This window comes from Capra hircus, chromosome 11 (assembly GCF_001704415.2).
Source record: "Capra hircus breed San Clemente chromosome 11, ASM170441v1, whole genome shotgun sequence".
Lineage (NCBI taxonomy): Eukaryota > Metazoa > Chordata > Mammalia > Artiodactyla > Bovidae > Capra > Capra hircus.
In genome coordinates, this window is record NC_030818.1 from 15,350,766 (window position 1) to 15,366,525 (window position 15,760).

At 44.0% G+C, this 15,760-nt stretch overlaps 1 protein-coding gene across 4 annotated transcripts in view; it reads left to right on the top strand.

The window, feature by feature from the left end:
- LTBP1 (latent transforming growth factor beta binding protein 1) overlaps positions 1–15,760 on the top strand; it is a 456,133-nt gene that overhangs the window by 26,378 nt on the left and 413,995 nt on the right. The gene's annotated exons all lie outside the window — the stretch shown is intronic.

Below are 15,760 nucleotides of genomic sequence, written 5' to 3' on the forward strand. Positions count from 1 at the left end.
CCTGAACTCCTTGTCACTGGAAGCCTTTACGGAGAAGCTAAATATCTGCCTGCTCAGGTTAGCACTAGTCAGTGCTTGTTAACAAGGACAAGCTCTGTGCCTGGCACAGTTTTGTGCGTTTTCGGGAATAAGTCTCCTTTTGTCTTCTAAGTATCTTTATGAGATTGGGCACCATTATTATTAGGGCTTCCCTAGTGGCTCAGTGGTAGAGAATCTGCTTGCCTGACAGGAAACATGGGTTTGATTCCTGGGTCGGGAATCCCCCCCGGAGAAGGACATGGCAACCCACTCCAGTATTCTAGCTTGGGAAATCCCATGAACAGAGAAGCTTGGTGGGCTACAAAGTCCATGGGTTGCAAAAGAGTTGAACACCGCTTAGTGCCTAAACAGCAGTGACAACAACAATCATTATTATGCTGATTTTATAGATAAGGAGACTGAAGTACCAAAGGGAGTAAGCAACCTGCCCCAGGTGTCACAGCCAGTGAGTGGTATAAGCAGGATTAAACTTATCCATTTGACTGCAGAGCCTGCACACTTATTTTTTAAAAATATATTTTATACAATAGTTTTTTTATTAAGGTGTAATTTTAAAAAATAACTTAAAAATTAGAAAAAAATTAAAAAAATTTTTTTTTTTTTTTTTTTGCCACGCCACATGGCATGTGGGATCCTAGTTCCCCAACCAGAGGATCAAACTGTCAGTCCCTGCATTGGAAGTGTGGAGTCTTAACCACTGGACTGCCACAGAAGTTCCTCTGCACCCTTATTCTGTACTGGTGATTCTCAATCTCTGCTGCTTTAAGATTAAAAAAACCCTCAGTTCTCAGGATACTTCCCAAACCAGTTGAATCAGACTTTCTGGGGATTTGACTTTGCATGAGTAACTTTTTTTAAAGCCTCCAGATGATTACAACTTGGCAGGGTTCAGAACCACTGACATACTCCCTAGCTGGTGGGGTTATTGTTGGGCAGTGGTTCTCAAACTAATGTGCGTAGGAATGTTCTTGAGGTCATGTTAAAATGCAGATTCTGATCCAGAAGGTCGGGGTGGGCTTGGGATACTGCTGTCCTCCTGGTCTTTGGGTTTCCTTTATCGGCTGAAGGCTAAACATCAAGGTCCCTTCCAGCTCCACGATTTTATGGGTCTGCTGTCAGAATTGTCATATAGTCATAATTTTACTGACTGACAGTCCTGTGCTAAGTACCTGACATATGTTATTTCCTTATTATGTCCTCTCAACAACCTCCAAGTGAGATATCATTTCCCCCATGTTAGAGCTTAACCAGAGTCCTAACGTGAGTCTACACCTATCTGATTAACCACCCTGCTATTTGCTTTCCTTTGTGCATGTAGGTATTGTTTAGAGCAAAGTTTCTGTGGCTTCATCTTTCTCTTCTAACCTTGTAGGTTAGGTTTGGACCCCTAGAGACAAGGCTTCCAGGAAACCCAGCGGTGATCTGGAACTTGTCTAGTTCCATGTGGCATTCTCTTTTTCCTTAGGTTGGGCCTGGTTTATGAGAGTATCTTACATGTGCAGTGTGGTGGCACTTTATAAAGGACATTTATGATGTTCAGCCTCTCTTTCCAGCTTGCTGTTAGTACCAGATATGTCATTGCTTTGGTAGGATGCAAATTCTAGACCTGAATGAGGTCCCTGGCCTAGAAGACCATGTGAGTCCCTTGAGAAGCTTTGTTGTTCAGTCGCCAACTCGTGTCTAGCGACTGCAGTTTCTGCAGTAGAGTTAAAGACAGTTGATGTTGGAATGGCAGTTCCTCCCTTAAGCAAGCATTCATTCCCAGCCTTCAGCACGCCGCCCCACGGACTGCAGCATGCCAGGCTTCCCTGTCCTTCACTATCTCCTGGAATTTGTGGAGCTGTAATTCTTGGGCTTCTCTCCAGGCATGGGAATCATCTGGACTAAGCCTGCTAACCTCTGTTTCAGAACGCCCTCAAGCTGTTCTAATGTACACTAATGTTTGAAAACCATGGCCTTCCTAATTCTTAGAGGGTGGTCCCTGGATCCTCAACTTGAGCTCCCCTGAGAACTTGTTAGAAATGCAAATTTTAGGGTCCCGCTGCAGGCATATTGAATTGGGAACTGTCGGGGTGGGCCCAGCCATCTGCATTTTAACAGGCCCTCCAGATGATTCAGAAGTTTGAGAACCACGAGATCCTGGCTGCCCCAGATGTGACCCGAGCATCAGTACCCGGGAGGCTGTTGGAAACAGGCCTTGGGCCCCACCTCTACCCCCCAAATCAGAATCTTCACTGTAACAGCACCTGTGCACGTTCACATTTGCACACGTCTGCACTAGGGTGTGATAGTCTCCCCAGGCTGTGCATTTTAACCCAAGAGGTCTTTAAAAAATGTCGATGCCATGCCCCCACCCAAGGCAATTAAGGCAGAATCTGTAGGGAAGGTGGCACCTGGACGCTTTGTTTTTAACGTTCTTCATGTGATTCTAATCACGCAAACCACATTGAGACCCGCTGCCCCAAGTGTTGGTGCTTGGATGTCAGCGATCCTGTTTTCCTGCGTTAAGAGTTGAGACTGAAAGGAGTCCAGGCTCCAAGACATGCCCCCTTCCTGCTCCTCCAGTGTCTCAGAGAGTGGCTTGACACCCAGGCTCTAGGAGTGAAGGTTCAGGGACTAGCCAGGAGGGATGAATTCTCTTTATGTTTTCAGGTGAGAGGGTGAGAGATTGAGGGGGGTGGAGATGGACACATTGAAGGGGGTGGAGTCAGCACACCACAAGATTGTGTGTACTCGATGCACGTGAGAACTACCTTCCATTGTAGATTCCGGGCTCTGCTCTGGAGATCCAGCCTCAATAGGGCTTGAGGAGGGCCCAGGAGTGTGCAGGGCTAACCGGCTCCTGCAGATGCTATACAAGGCTAGGCTCTATTCTGAGACAAGCATTGCTTAGTGGCTCTGAGCTGGCTGATCATCAGGGTTACCTGAAGAAAAAGATAGATTCCGAGGCCCCCCCCACCCCCAGCTCTTCTAGTTCAGTAGGTCTGGTGGGGCTCCAGAAGCAGCACGTTTTGTGAGGAGCCCATGTTTTTCAACCTGTGCCCTCAGAAACCCTCAAGATTCCACTGAGGTGTATCAGGGGCTACAAAGGCGGAGAGGTGAGAGGAGAAGCAGGTGGGGAGGGAGCTTGTCAGTTTCGTATATTAAGCTTCAGTGTAAAACTGCATTTGAAGAGAAGATTTCATTGTTTGTTTTTCATAATTTTGATTTACTTATTTAGTTTTGACTGTGCTGGGTCTTCGTTGCTTGGTGTAGGCTTTCTCTAGTTGTGGCAAGCGGGAACAAAGAATGGCTCTTTGTTGGGTCGTGCGGGCTTCTCATTGCAGTGGCTTCTCTCGCTGTGGAGCACGGACTCCAGGCATGCGGGCTTCAGTAGCAGTGGCACATGGGCGTAGCTGCCCTGAGACACATGTAATATTCTTGGACCAGGGATCGAGCTTGTGTCGCCTGTATTGGCAGTTGGCTTCCTATCCATTGTGCCACCAGGAAAGTCAGGATTTCATTTTTTTATAAGATGTTGAAAACGAGTCATGGCTGTCCAGTGAGGTGTAGGATGTCCCTGAAGTTGGCAGTGTCTTACCTTTCAAGCCATACTTCAGGGCAGATCACCCATCCTTTCTGTTACTTGGATGGTTAGTCCCTGAGCTGCCCATGATGCTATGGTCCTGAGTGACCCTGATTCCACTCATGTTATTGGACAGCCTGACTCTGCCTTTTGTCCCAAGTCCCAGACTGCTTTGCAGCTAATGAATGCTGGTCACCCCAGAAATCCCCTTTGCATAGATTCTTAGTACCTTAAGACAGTAACTCGCAAATCTGACTGTAGCTGGCAAAGTTCTTCATGCATCAGAGTTATCCAGAGTGCTTGTTAAAGCGCAGATTGCTGGACTCCATATGGCTGAGGCGAGACACCAGAACCTCCGTGTCTAGTAAGATCCCAGGTGATGCTGCTGATCCAGGGACCACACTTAGAACTTCTGCCTTGAGATTAAATAATGCTGATGCACCTGGGGCCCAGTTTTCCTACTAGAGAGATTTTATCCTTCCTTGGGTGTTAGGAAGGATGGTGAGAGAAAATGTCTTGCTTGACGGGTAAATGGTACAGGGCATAAGGAACTCTGAATATTCAGATTATGGCTCAGTCCTTTGTGTTCTGAGTAGATTCTGCTGGGCTCACTTGCCAGGTTGACAACCGTTTACCACGTCGTTCTGCCGGAACCAGCTTTGTGGTATATTCCCCTCGTCACTCATCACACGGACCCTGGCAGAGGGTTGTGCCAGTGACAGGATCTGTCAGTGGTTTCTTGTGGCCCAGGGCTTGTTCAGGCGAGAGAGTGGCAAGCCATCACCAAACACTGGTTATCAGAAAGGCAATAATTTCTCCTCCCTGAAATGTTATAGGGCAGAAGTATCCTGCATTAAATGATCTTGTAAGGGCTCCCCTCCTTACTACCCCACATTCTCGCATTGAGCTGGACATGGTGGTGAGGCAGAGAGAGAGAGATCCTCCCAGTAGCCCGGTAGACATGGGATCAAGGACCTTGCTGCCTGGCCTGGTGCTCATGACCAGTCTCTGGTCTGGTCTCTCCCTGCGATCGAACGTTTTGATCAGGCAGATGACTATCATTATTGTGACACTGAAAAATAACCCTTGAGCGTTTTGACATCTAGTGGTTCACCTCTGTTGTGGAAAGTATTTCAGTTTTCAACAGTACACCTGGGTGAGTCCACCAGCTCCTTTGGAACAAGTGCAGAAGTTTAGTTGAGAAGGTAGTTACATTTGTGCAGGTAATGGAGTGGACCTCTGTGGGGTGGTGAAAGGAAAATGTGTGTTTAATGTTCGGTGGGGTGCTGCTAAGTCGCTTCAGTGGTGTCCGACTCTGTGCAACCCCATAGATGGCAGCCCACCAGGCTCCCCCGTCCCTGGGATTCTCCAGGTAAGAACACTGGAGTGGGTTGCCATCTCCTTCTCCAAATGATGAAAGTGAAAAGTGAAAGTGAAGTTGCTCAGTCGTGTCCGACTCTTCGCGACCCCATGGACTGCAGCCCACCAGGCTCCTCCGTCCATGGGATTTTCCAGGCAAGAGTACTGGAGTGGGGTGCCATCGCCTTCTCCTCGGTGGGGTGGGGCCAGGCAAAAACCACTCTTCCCTTCTCTGCCTGTGAGGCTGGGTTGGGGGCTGAGAATCAGCATGAGTGCTTGCAGGTGAGATGGGCAGCGAGTCCTGGAAGTGGGGGACTGAGTCTCTTCTCCAGTGCTCTTGGAGGTGGATGTTCCAGACTTCTCTGTCCTGCCAACTGGAGGAAGTACAAATAATCAAAATCATAAAATGAGGTCCTGTCATGACATTAAAAAAAAAAAACAAACATTCCCAGCACTGGCCCACTCTGCCCCATTCCACGCCAGCTGGGCTGACCACTTTGGAGACATCACATTAGATTTTCTCCTTCCCTCTTGGAATTGCTGTTGTTGTTTAGGCACTAAGTTGTGTCCAACTCTTTTGTGACCCCATGACTGTAGCCCGCCAGGCTCCTCTGTCCGTGGAATTTCCCAGGCAAGGATACTGGTGCGTGTTAGTCGCTCAGTTGTGTCCAACTCTGCAACCTCATGGACTCTCTGTTCATGGGATTCTCCAGTCAAGAATATGGGGAGTGGGGTTCCATTTCCTTCTCCAGGGGATCTTCCTGACCCAGGGATCAAACTGGTCTCCTGCTTTGCAGGCAGACTTTTTACCATCTGAGCACCAGGCCATTTCCTTCTCCAGGGGATCTTCTCGCCCCAGGGACTGAATCCTCGTCTTCATTGGCAGGTGAATTCTTTACTGTGGAACCACCAGGGAAGCCCAGAATTGCAATACAATAATAAAAGCTAGTCGTTTTGGTGGGCTTCCTGGGTTCCAGACCCTGTTGCTGCTTGCTTAATGTTGAGGTTGGGTCTGTTCTATGAAGTTGCGTCATTCAGAGCTTGAATTAACTACACGTGCTTGGCAGAAGGGGGGAGAGAGTGTTTAAACAAAGAAATGGTGGCTTGTTAAATGCGGAAAGACATACTGAGAAACAGTGTATTGACCACTCTAAGTAAATTTGCAAGCGTCGATTTTGAGTACAGGTGATTGTCATCTCAGGCCCTGACTTCAATCCCTGTCTCACTCCTTCCCAAAAATGAGACTTCTTTCCCCATTCGCATTTTACACATGTTGAAACTGAAGCTTCTTGTGGCTAGTAAGTGATGGAACTCTGATTTAAACCTAGGCGTTTTGACTCCAAAGTGAACGCTCTTCTGCAGTACCAGGAGCTACTGTAATATACTCAGAGCTGTGCAGCTGATGATGGAGGGAACACAGAGCCGACGTGAGGAGCTGCGGGGATGGGTAGCTTGATTCAGGAGAAGAGAAGTCACAGGCGGGATGGTGGAGCTTTCTTCAATACTGTGGAAATGGGAGCTGATGAATGAAAGCTGTGCACAGGCACATTTTAACACAGAAAAGCCTTTTTAAGATAGAGCTGGTCAAAGATGAGCTGGACTGTTTACTGTGTGGAGGACTGTATGGAAGCGCTGTATTGAGATTTAATTCACATACCATCTAATTCTCCCACCCACAGTATACAGTGGTTTTGTGTGTGTATGTGTTTGTATTACATTATTTTAAATATTGTGGTAAAGTATATATAACATAAAACTTGTAAAATAGTATTCAGTTGTGGCTACTGTTATCAAAGATGAGTGTTTTTCTGCACTGGTAACTTTGCCAGGAAATCACTGGAGAAAGCTGTCATTGTCTTTAATCATCTTCAGTACTTGGGAATGCACAGATGCAGAGGCCTGTGCTGGGTCTTTTCCCTTCCTCATAGGCTTCAGGAGGCTGTTAGTCACAACTATGCTCATTTTTATTTTGAAGACTTGATTACACAACCACAGATTTTAAGTGCTTAATGCAGGGTAATTTAGCATGATAGAATTAGCAGAAGCCCTGAAAATGAGAGATAATGGCTCTTCTTCAGGAAGATTGTTTCTATTTCTATCTATGCCTCTGAGACAAATTATCCTAATACTCAGTGGCTTAAAACAAACACCATCATTTATTTACTCATGATTTTGCAATTTGGCAGGGCTCGGTAGGGACAGCCTGTCTCCATACCACATGGCATCAGCTGGAACATGCCCATGGCTGGCAAGATGATGCTGGCAGTTGGTTAACAGCTTAGCAGGGGCTGTTGGTTGAGAGCCTCAATTCTCTTCCATGTGGGCCTCTTTCCTTGGTTGCTTGGGCTTCCCCATGACATGGCAGCTAGGTTTCAAGAGGGAGGAGGTATTGCTTGTGGGCCTTTTCAAGCCTGGGCTGGGAGGTTCTCAGTAGGGCACTTGTGCGTTTTTTGGTAGAATAGTTATAGACCCCGGCTTCCCAGGTGGCTCAGCTGCAAAGAATCCGCCTGCAATGCAGGAGACTCATGTTCGATCTCTGGCTCGGGAAGATTCCCTGGAGGAGGAAATAGCACCCCTTTCCATTATTCTTGCCTGGGAAACCCATGGACAGAGGAGCCTGGTGGGCTACAGTCCATGGGGTCACAAAGAGTCGGACTTGACTTAGTGACTGAAACAACAAGTCGTAGACCCAGCCTCATACTCAATAAGGAGAGACATAAGATTCACCTTTTGATGGGAGAAGAAGCATGTGCTGATAGGAAGGGATAGATTTGGGACTATTTTTAGAAAGCATCTATCACCAAAAAACACTTGTAAATGTCACTGATGCCTGAGCATCACTGTGGAACACAAACATTTTCTCTTTCTCATTCTAACTCCACAGAAGCCAACCCCTAGTTGTGGTATGAACTGATGGTAACAAATAATGGGAAGAAATCTAAGGATAAAAGTGGGTACTAGGAATACATGATCTTTAGGGGATTGTGGCTTGAGAACAGTGACTGTATAATCAGTCTGTTAAATGGGCAGTTGTGAGACATTCGTGATTGTGTTTTTTACACTTTGAGATTAAAATCTCTACTTCCAGAATTGTGTAAAGTTTCTTTATTTTATTTCTCTTAATATGTTTTTTTCAGAATTGACTAGCAGGAAATTTAGTGATTCTATTTGTAAGAAAACAGAAACAAATACAATTACTACTAAAATAAGTAGGATATTCATGGCATATTTTGAAACATAAAAATAATTACTTGGATTAAGTCTTAGAAAACTTATTTTATTGGTTTTTAATTTATGGTTTATTTTCTTGGAAAATACAAAACATTAAGAAGTTGGGAAGAGTAACACCCTATGAACATCATCCATTATTTAACACTTTTGGCATTGTGTTTTAGATGGAAATGGTTTATTTTAAAGTTGACAGCTTTAACAGAAAGATCATTCTTGTTGATTTCTGTCCTAATAATTATGTAAATTTCTCTTTGTTTGCTGATTATACATTTCGGTTCTGAGATGATCAGCTGTTAAGGAAGCTACTTAGAGCAATTCAGGTAAAAAAAAAAACAACAACAATTTAAATGCATGTGGAAGGTAGGCCCAGTATATCACTAAAAGGAGCATTTTCTATTCACGTTTACTAAAATAATTGCTCTATTCTGAAGGATGTCGGAAATGAGAAATGCTATTTAAACAATTTTAATTCTGTGTCTTTAAGTTTTGAGAACAGAGGTTTGCTTGTTCCTTTCAACTGCTTGCTGATGGGTCCTTGATGTCCATAGATCTGTTTCAGCTTCAATTCTGAAAATGGTTGTATCACATTTCACAATAATAGAGCTAGTAGCCATAGGGCTAAGTGTTTGCAAATAGCCTCACCTGCTTTGCTTCTTCTTCCATTTAGAGGCATGGCCTGGTATTTCACAGTGAGGCGTCAACTGTTGCTCCCGTTTGGGGTTTTAGAGCCTAATTGTTATGATCCCTGTAGCTGGGGCTGTGTCCACAGTCCACTGAATGTTTGTGTTCTACAGTGATGCTCAGGCATCAGTGACATTTACAAGTGTTTTTATTTTAGTAAGGAGAGCCTTTGGCATGGCCTGGATTGTATCTCTTCCAGGGTGTTCCCATTCTTGGTCACATAATACTCTTAATTTACCTAAAGGAATGCTGTCAAAATAAATAGTAATTTTTAAAGGCTCTGTCTCACTCATGTAGCTATATTCCTTTTTTCAGGTAAGAAAATTTGTTTGGAAATATGAGTCTTGAGCATTGTAACAACCATGTAATATTTTATTTTAGATTGATGCTCTATCACTTTTTGCCTCCCACAGCTTTATTCTGGATGATTAAATGTGGGAAAGAAAGGGGAAAAAGGTAACTTATTATGTTTGATTCAGTGTGAAAGGCTGTCTTGCATAAATTTAAAATTCCAATGGTAGAAATAAAATTCTATCCCAGATATAGATGTGACCTGCTTTTCAAAAGCTTCCTTAAAGGCTATTTTGGGGCATGTGTGGGATGAATTTGATGCACAGAATAATAATAATAGCTGACACCTGTCAAATGCTACTCTGAAGCAGCCCCTGTCCCAGTGCTTTCTGTGTATGCGTTTAGTTGATCCATCAGAAACCCTCTTTAAAAAAAAAAATTCACTCCCATTTTACAGATGGGAAAACTGAGATGCAAAAAAGGTAATGGACATATACTCAAGGGCACACAGCTAGCCAGTGTCTGAACTGGGCTTGGTATGGGCTGCCTTACTTTAGTGGGCTCTTTACTTCTAGCTCCCTAATCAGAGTAAAGTTCTGTTTTCTGTCTTAGTCTTTTTACCTTTATTTTAATCCAAATTTCAGGTACATGATTCTCAAGTTGGCAGTCGTTTAAGCCTTATAAATCTTGTTTTTTTATTTCTCTGATTTTCAAAAAAAGCGTCTCAGCATTTTCGGTTGATGAAAATGAAAAGCTTTTCAACTAGGGTAACCATGTAAATAATAATGCTAGACGTATTACCCAATCATTACCAAGTTTGTTAAGAATAAGTTTCAAAGTAAAAATAATGTATGTTTCAGTATCGTACAGTTAGCATAAAATCTAGTATATGGTACTCCGTCTCATGTATTGTTTAGGTTGTAGGATTTATACCCCTTAAAAATTTAAGTGTGTTTAAATTAGCCATTAAGTGAATTAACATTTTTTCTTGATAAAGTATTGATATTTGCCATGCTGGGAAGGCCATTGTAGCAAATAAGAAAGTATAATATGGTATAAGTAATCACTTATAATTTTACCACTCCTAGGATTGTAATTCATGTTAGCATTTAAATATATTTTTCTTCCAGCCTGCCTTCACATGTTCATTCATTCTACAGTTAGTTATTATCTTCTTTGAGTTAGACCAGGCATTAAGTTATTATCTTCTTTGAGTCAGACATTATTTTAGGTCCAAGGGAAAAAGCAGCTACCGAAATAGTCTTCTTCCTTATGGAGCTGATATTTTAGTGGGAAGCAGGGAATAGATAAATAATACAGGGTTAGGGATAAGTACTTTGCAGAAAAATGAAGCCGACTAATCGAGGCCTATACATTGTTGTTTGGAGCAGATAGTCATAGAGAGGCTGAGTGATGTGAGAAAGGTTCAGTTCAGTTCAGTTCAGTCGCTCAGTCGTGTCTGACTCTGCGACACCATGAATCACAGCACGCCAGGCCTCCCTGTCCATCACCATCTCCCGGAGTTCACTCAGACTCACATCCATCGAGTGCATGATGCCATCCAGCCATCTCATCCTGGGTTGTCCCCTTCTCCTCCTGCCCCCAATCTCTCCCAGCATCAGAGTCTTTTCCAATGAGTCAACTCTTCGCATGAGGTGGCCAAAGTACTGGAGCTTCAGCTTTAGCATCATTCCTTCCAAAGAAATCCCAGGGCTGATCTCCTTCAGAATGGACTGGTTGGATCTCCTTGCAGTCCAAGGGACTCTCAAGAGTCTTCTCCAACACCACAGTTCAAAAGCATCAATTCCTCGGCGCTCAGCCTTCTTCACAGTCCAACTCTCACATCCATACATGACCACTGGAAAAACCATAGCCTTGACTAGAGGGACCTTAGTCGGCAAAATAATGTCTCTGCTTTTGAATATACTGTCTAGGTTGGTCATAACTTTTCTTCCAAGGAGTAAGCGTCTTTTAATTTCATGGCTGCAGTCACCATCTGCAGTGATTTTGGAGCCCCCAAAAATAAAGTCTGACACTATTTCTACTGTTTCCCCATCTATTTGCCATGAAATGATGGGACCAGATGCCATGATCTTCGTTTTCTGAATGTTAAGCTTTAAGCCAACTTTTTCACTCTCCTCTTTCACTTTCATCAAGAGGCTTTTTAGCTCCTCTTCACTTTCTGCCATAAGGGTGGTGTCATCTGCATATCTGAGGTTATTGATATTTCTCCTGGCAATCTTGATTCCAGCTTGTGTTTCTTCCAGTCCAGCATTTCTCATGATGTACTCTGCATATAAGTTAAATAAGCAGGGTGACAATATACAGCCTTGACGCACTCCTTTTCCTATTTGGAACCAGTCTGTTGTTCCATGTCCAGTTCTAACTGTTGCTTCCTGGCCTGCATACAGATTTCTCAAGAGGCAGGTTAGGTGGTCTGGTATTCCCATCTCTTTCAGAATTTTCCACAGTTTATTGTGATCCACACAGTCAAAGGCTTCGGCATAGTCAATAAAGCAGAAGTAGATGTTTTTCTGGAACTCTCTTGCTTTTTCCATGATCCAGCGGATGTTGGCAATTTGATGTCTGGTTCCTCTGCCTTTTCTAAAACCAGCTTGAACATCAGGGAGTTCACGATTCACATATTGCTGAAGCCTGGCTTGGAGAATTTTGAGTATTACTTTACTAGCATGTGAGATGAGTGCAATTGTGCGGTAGTTTGAGCATTCTTTGGCATTGCCTCTCTTTGGGATTGTAATGAAAACTGACCTTTTCCAGTCCTGTGGCCACTGCTGAGTTTTCCAAACTTGCTGGCATATTGTGTGCAGCACTTTCATAGCATGATCTTTCAGGATTTGAAACAGCTCAACTGGAATTCCATCACCTCCGCTAGCTTTGTTCGTAGTGATGCTTTCTGAGGCCCACTTGACTTCACATTCCAAGATGTCTGGCTCTAGATGAGTGATCACATCATCATGATTATCTGGGTCATGAAGATCTTTTTTGTACAGTTCTTCTGTGTATTCTTGCCACCTCTTCTTAATATCTTCTGCTTCTGTTAGGTCCCTATCATTTCTGTCCTTTATCGATCCCATCTTTGCATGAAATATTCCCTTGGTATCTCTAATTTTCTTGAAGAGATCTCTAGTCTTTCCCATTCTGTTGTTTTCCTCTCTTTCTTTGCATTGATCGCTGAAGAAGGCTTTCTTATCTCTTCTTGCTATTCTTTGGAACTCTGCATTCAGATGCTTATATCTTTCCTTTTCTCCTTTGCTTTTTGCCTCTCTTCTTTTCACAGCTATTTTTAAGGCCTCCCCAGACAGCCATTTTGCTTTTTTGCATTTCTTTTCCATGGGGATGGTCTTGCTCCCTTGTCTCCTGTACAATGTCACGAACCTCATTCCATAGTTCATCAGGTACTCTCTCTATCAGATCTAGACCCTTAAATCTATTTCTCACTTCCACTGTATAATCATAAGGCATTTGATTTAGGTCATACCTGAATGATCTAGTGGTTTTCCCTACTTTCTTCAATTTAAGTCTGAATTTGGCAATAAGGAGTTCCTGATCTGAGCCACAGTCAGCTCCTGGTCTTGTTTTTGTTGACTGTATAGAGCTTCTCCATCTTTTGCTGCAAAGAATATAATCAATCTGATTTTGGTGTTGACCATCTGGTGATGTCCATGTGTAGAGTCTCCTCTTGTGTTGTTGGAAGAGAGTGTTTGCTGTGACCAGTGCATTTTCTTTGCAAAACTCTATTAGTCTTTGCCCTGCTTCATTCCATACTCAAGGCCAAATTTGCCTGTTACTCCAGGTGTTTCTTCGCTTCCTACTTTTGCATTCCAGTCCCCTATAATGAAAAGGACGTCTTTTTTGGGTGTTAGTTCTAGAAGGTCTTGTAGGTCTTCATAAAACCGTTCAACTTCAGCTTCTTCAGCGTTACTGGTTGGGACATAGACTTGGATAACTGTGACAGGTAGTGCGTGAATATCTGGGGAAGCATGTTACAGGCAGGTGCAAGGGCCCTGTGGTGGAAGCAGGCACTGTCTGCCCAGGGACGAGCAAGGAAGCCAGTGTGACAGGAGTATGGTGCACAAGGTGAGGAAGTGACTGTGAAAATAAAAGCTTTGTGTTTCACTGAGTGAGATGGAAGCCTTCGGAGGGTTTGGAGCAGAGGAGGGATGTGATCTGACTTGATTCTATAGGATTCCTCTGGTTGCCCTGGTGAGAATAGATTGCAGGGGACAAGGTGGCTGGGAGAAGGGTTTGAGGGCAGGTGGTGAGAGATGCATAGAAGGAAGACTTTCGAAAACAGCTTCTAGGAGCCAGGGATGCCCAAGGCCACTAGAAGCTGGGAGAAGGCAACCAGATAGCCATCGGAAAGGACCAGTGCCTCCAACACCTCGATTTCAGACTTCTAACAGTGACTCTCTGTTGTCTAAAACATGTAGTTTGTTGTGCTTCATTGTAGCAGCCCTAGAAAACTAATGCACTTGGTGAGCAGCTTGGCAAATGGTGATGCCCTTTTTTGGTTTTCTTTTGTTTTGGAGTAGTTGATTAACAATGTTGTGACAGTTTCAGGTGTACAGCAAGATGATTCAGTTGTACATATACATGTATCCTTTTAAAAATTCTTTTCCCATTTAGATTGGTACGTAATTTTTTTATTTTAAGTTGGAGGAAAACAGTTTTACAGCGTTGTGTTGGTCTCTGCCATGCAACGACACAAATCAGTCATAATTATACATATATCACCTCCCTCTACGGTGGTTTCTTTGAATGAGATGAGTGCTGAGGAGGAGCTGGTTGTGCTGTATGCGTTCAGCAGAGGTGGTCAGGAATCAAGATGTGCTCAATTTGAGCATCTGTTAGACATCCACTCGGAGCTGTTGAGGTAGTTAGATAGAGCTGGAGTTCAGATAGAAGGACAGGGCCTGAGGTCTAAATTAGGGCCCAGTTTAAACGGAAATCAGAGCCACATGACTGAATGAGGTCATCAGAAGAAGGGCCCAAGGACCAAGGAAGCCCTGGGAAATGTCAACATGGAGAGATCAGAAAGGGAAAGAGGAGCTGGGGGGAGACTGTGAAGGTTGATAGTGAGGTTGGCAGAGGCTGGTGGGGTAACATCTCAGCCAAGGGAAGAAGGTAGTGAGGGAGGAGGGATTGGTCCATCAGTGCTCTTGGGAAGAAGGGAGAAGGCCATGGGACTGGCAGGCAGGAGGTTGCTAGTGACTGTGACTCAGTGGACAGGCAGAGGTGCAAGGCTGACTGGAGTGTGTTCTAGAGAGAGTGGAGGGTTATTTATTTTTTTTAATCTTGGCATACTTCATAAGCATTATCCCAAGTCATTAAAAAGTTTTTAGGACATTGTTTTTGATGACTTAATCACATTTCATGATTTTTGTCTCTTCTTTGTTTTTACAGATAGGTTATTTCTTTTCTTTCTCTCTCTCTCTCTCTTTTTTAACCACTGTATTGATTGTAATACTGCGGTGGACACACTTGAATAGAAAATTTCCTGGATTAGTAATGATAAAATACAAATAGCATGAGTGTTCTCAGGGTTTAATCTTAAATATGGCGGATTGCTTTCTAGATAGTCTGTACCGCGGACACCCCCTTGGCAGTGTACAAGCTGGCTTGGTACAGCTATGCTAGTACGGAGTCGACCAGAGAATCCAGAACACTGTTAAGCTGCAGTGGTGACGATGGACATCAGTGTTTCTGTTCCTGTTTTACAGGGTAATGTCTCTGCCGGTTACATTAAATCGTACTAGGTCAGCGTTCTGGACACATATATTAAAGAATATATGTTAATTCCTTCCCCCTCCCCTGAACCCTATCTCTTATGCAGAGTCATTCTGGAATCAGTAGAGTCGAGCAGCATTTTGCTTCTTGATGGCTTGTGGCAGGTTTCACCACTAGCATTTGGCCCCATACTCTGCGATTGGGCACATGAGTTATTTATTGCTCTCACCTTTCAGATCTGATAGTAAGTTCATGATCTCAGTGAGGTCTTTCCTAATACCCTGAATCCCCTAAGGATAGGGCCCCGCTGCACAGTATTTATTCTTCCCTTTCTGAAATGTTTGTTAGAATTATCATCACTGTTTCTGTTGGTCCGTTGGCTGGCCTGTGAGTTCCTCTGGGCAGAGATAGTGTTTTCTTACCTATAGTTCTAGTCATGGGGCGTGTGATGGCGCCTGGTGCAACCTGGAGTACAGAATTGTCACTCAGGACTTCATTGAGTGAGGGTCTGAAGCACAGGTCAGACTTGGAACTGACCCCAGGGCACCCAGCTGGGAGGCAGGTAGGGGTTCAGACTCAGGTCTGTGTAACGTTGAGTCCAGCTTCACGTCACCCCACTGGTGGCTTCCATCAGTAGGAGGATTTTACATCTCCTCAAGGGTACAAACCATTTTGAGAATTGTCTGTATCCTTTTTGATCCCTTGAATATAATTTTGAAAATATTGGTTGATTTTCCACTTGGCTTGCTTAGTTGCTTCAGTCGTGTCCAACTCTCTGCGACCCTGTGGACCATGGCCTGCCAGGCTCCTCTGTTCATGGGATTCTCCAGGCAAGAATATGGAGTC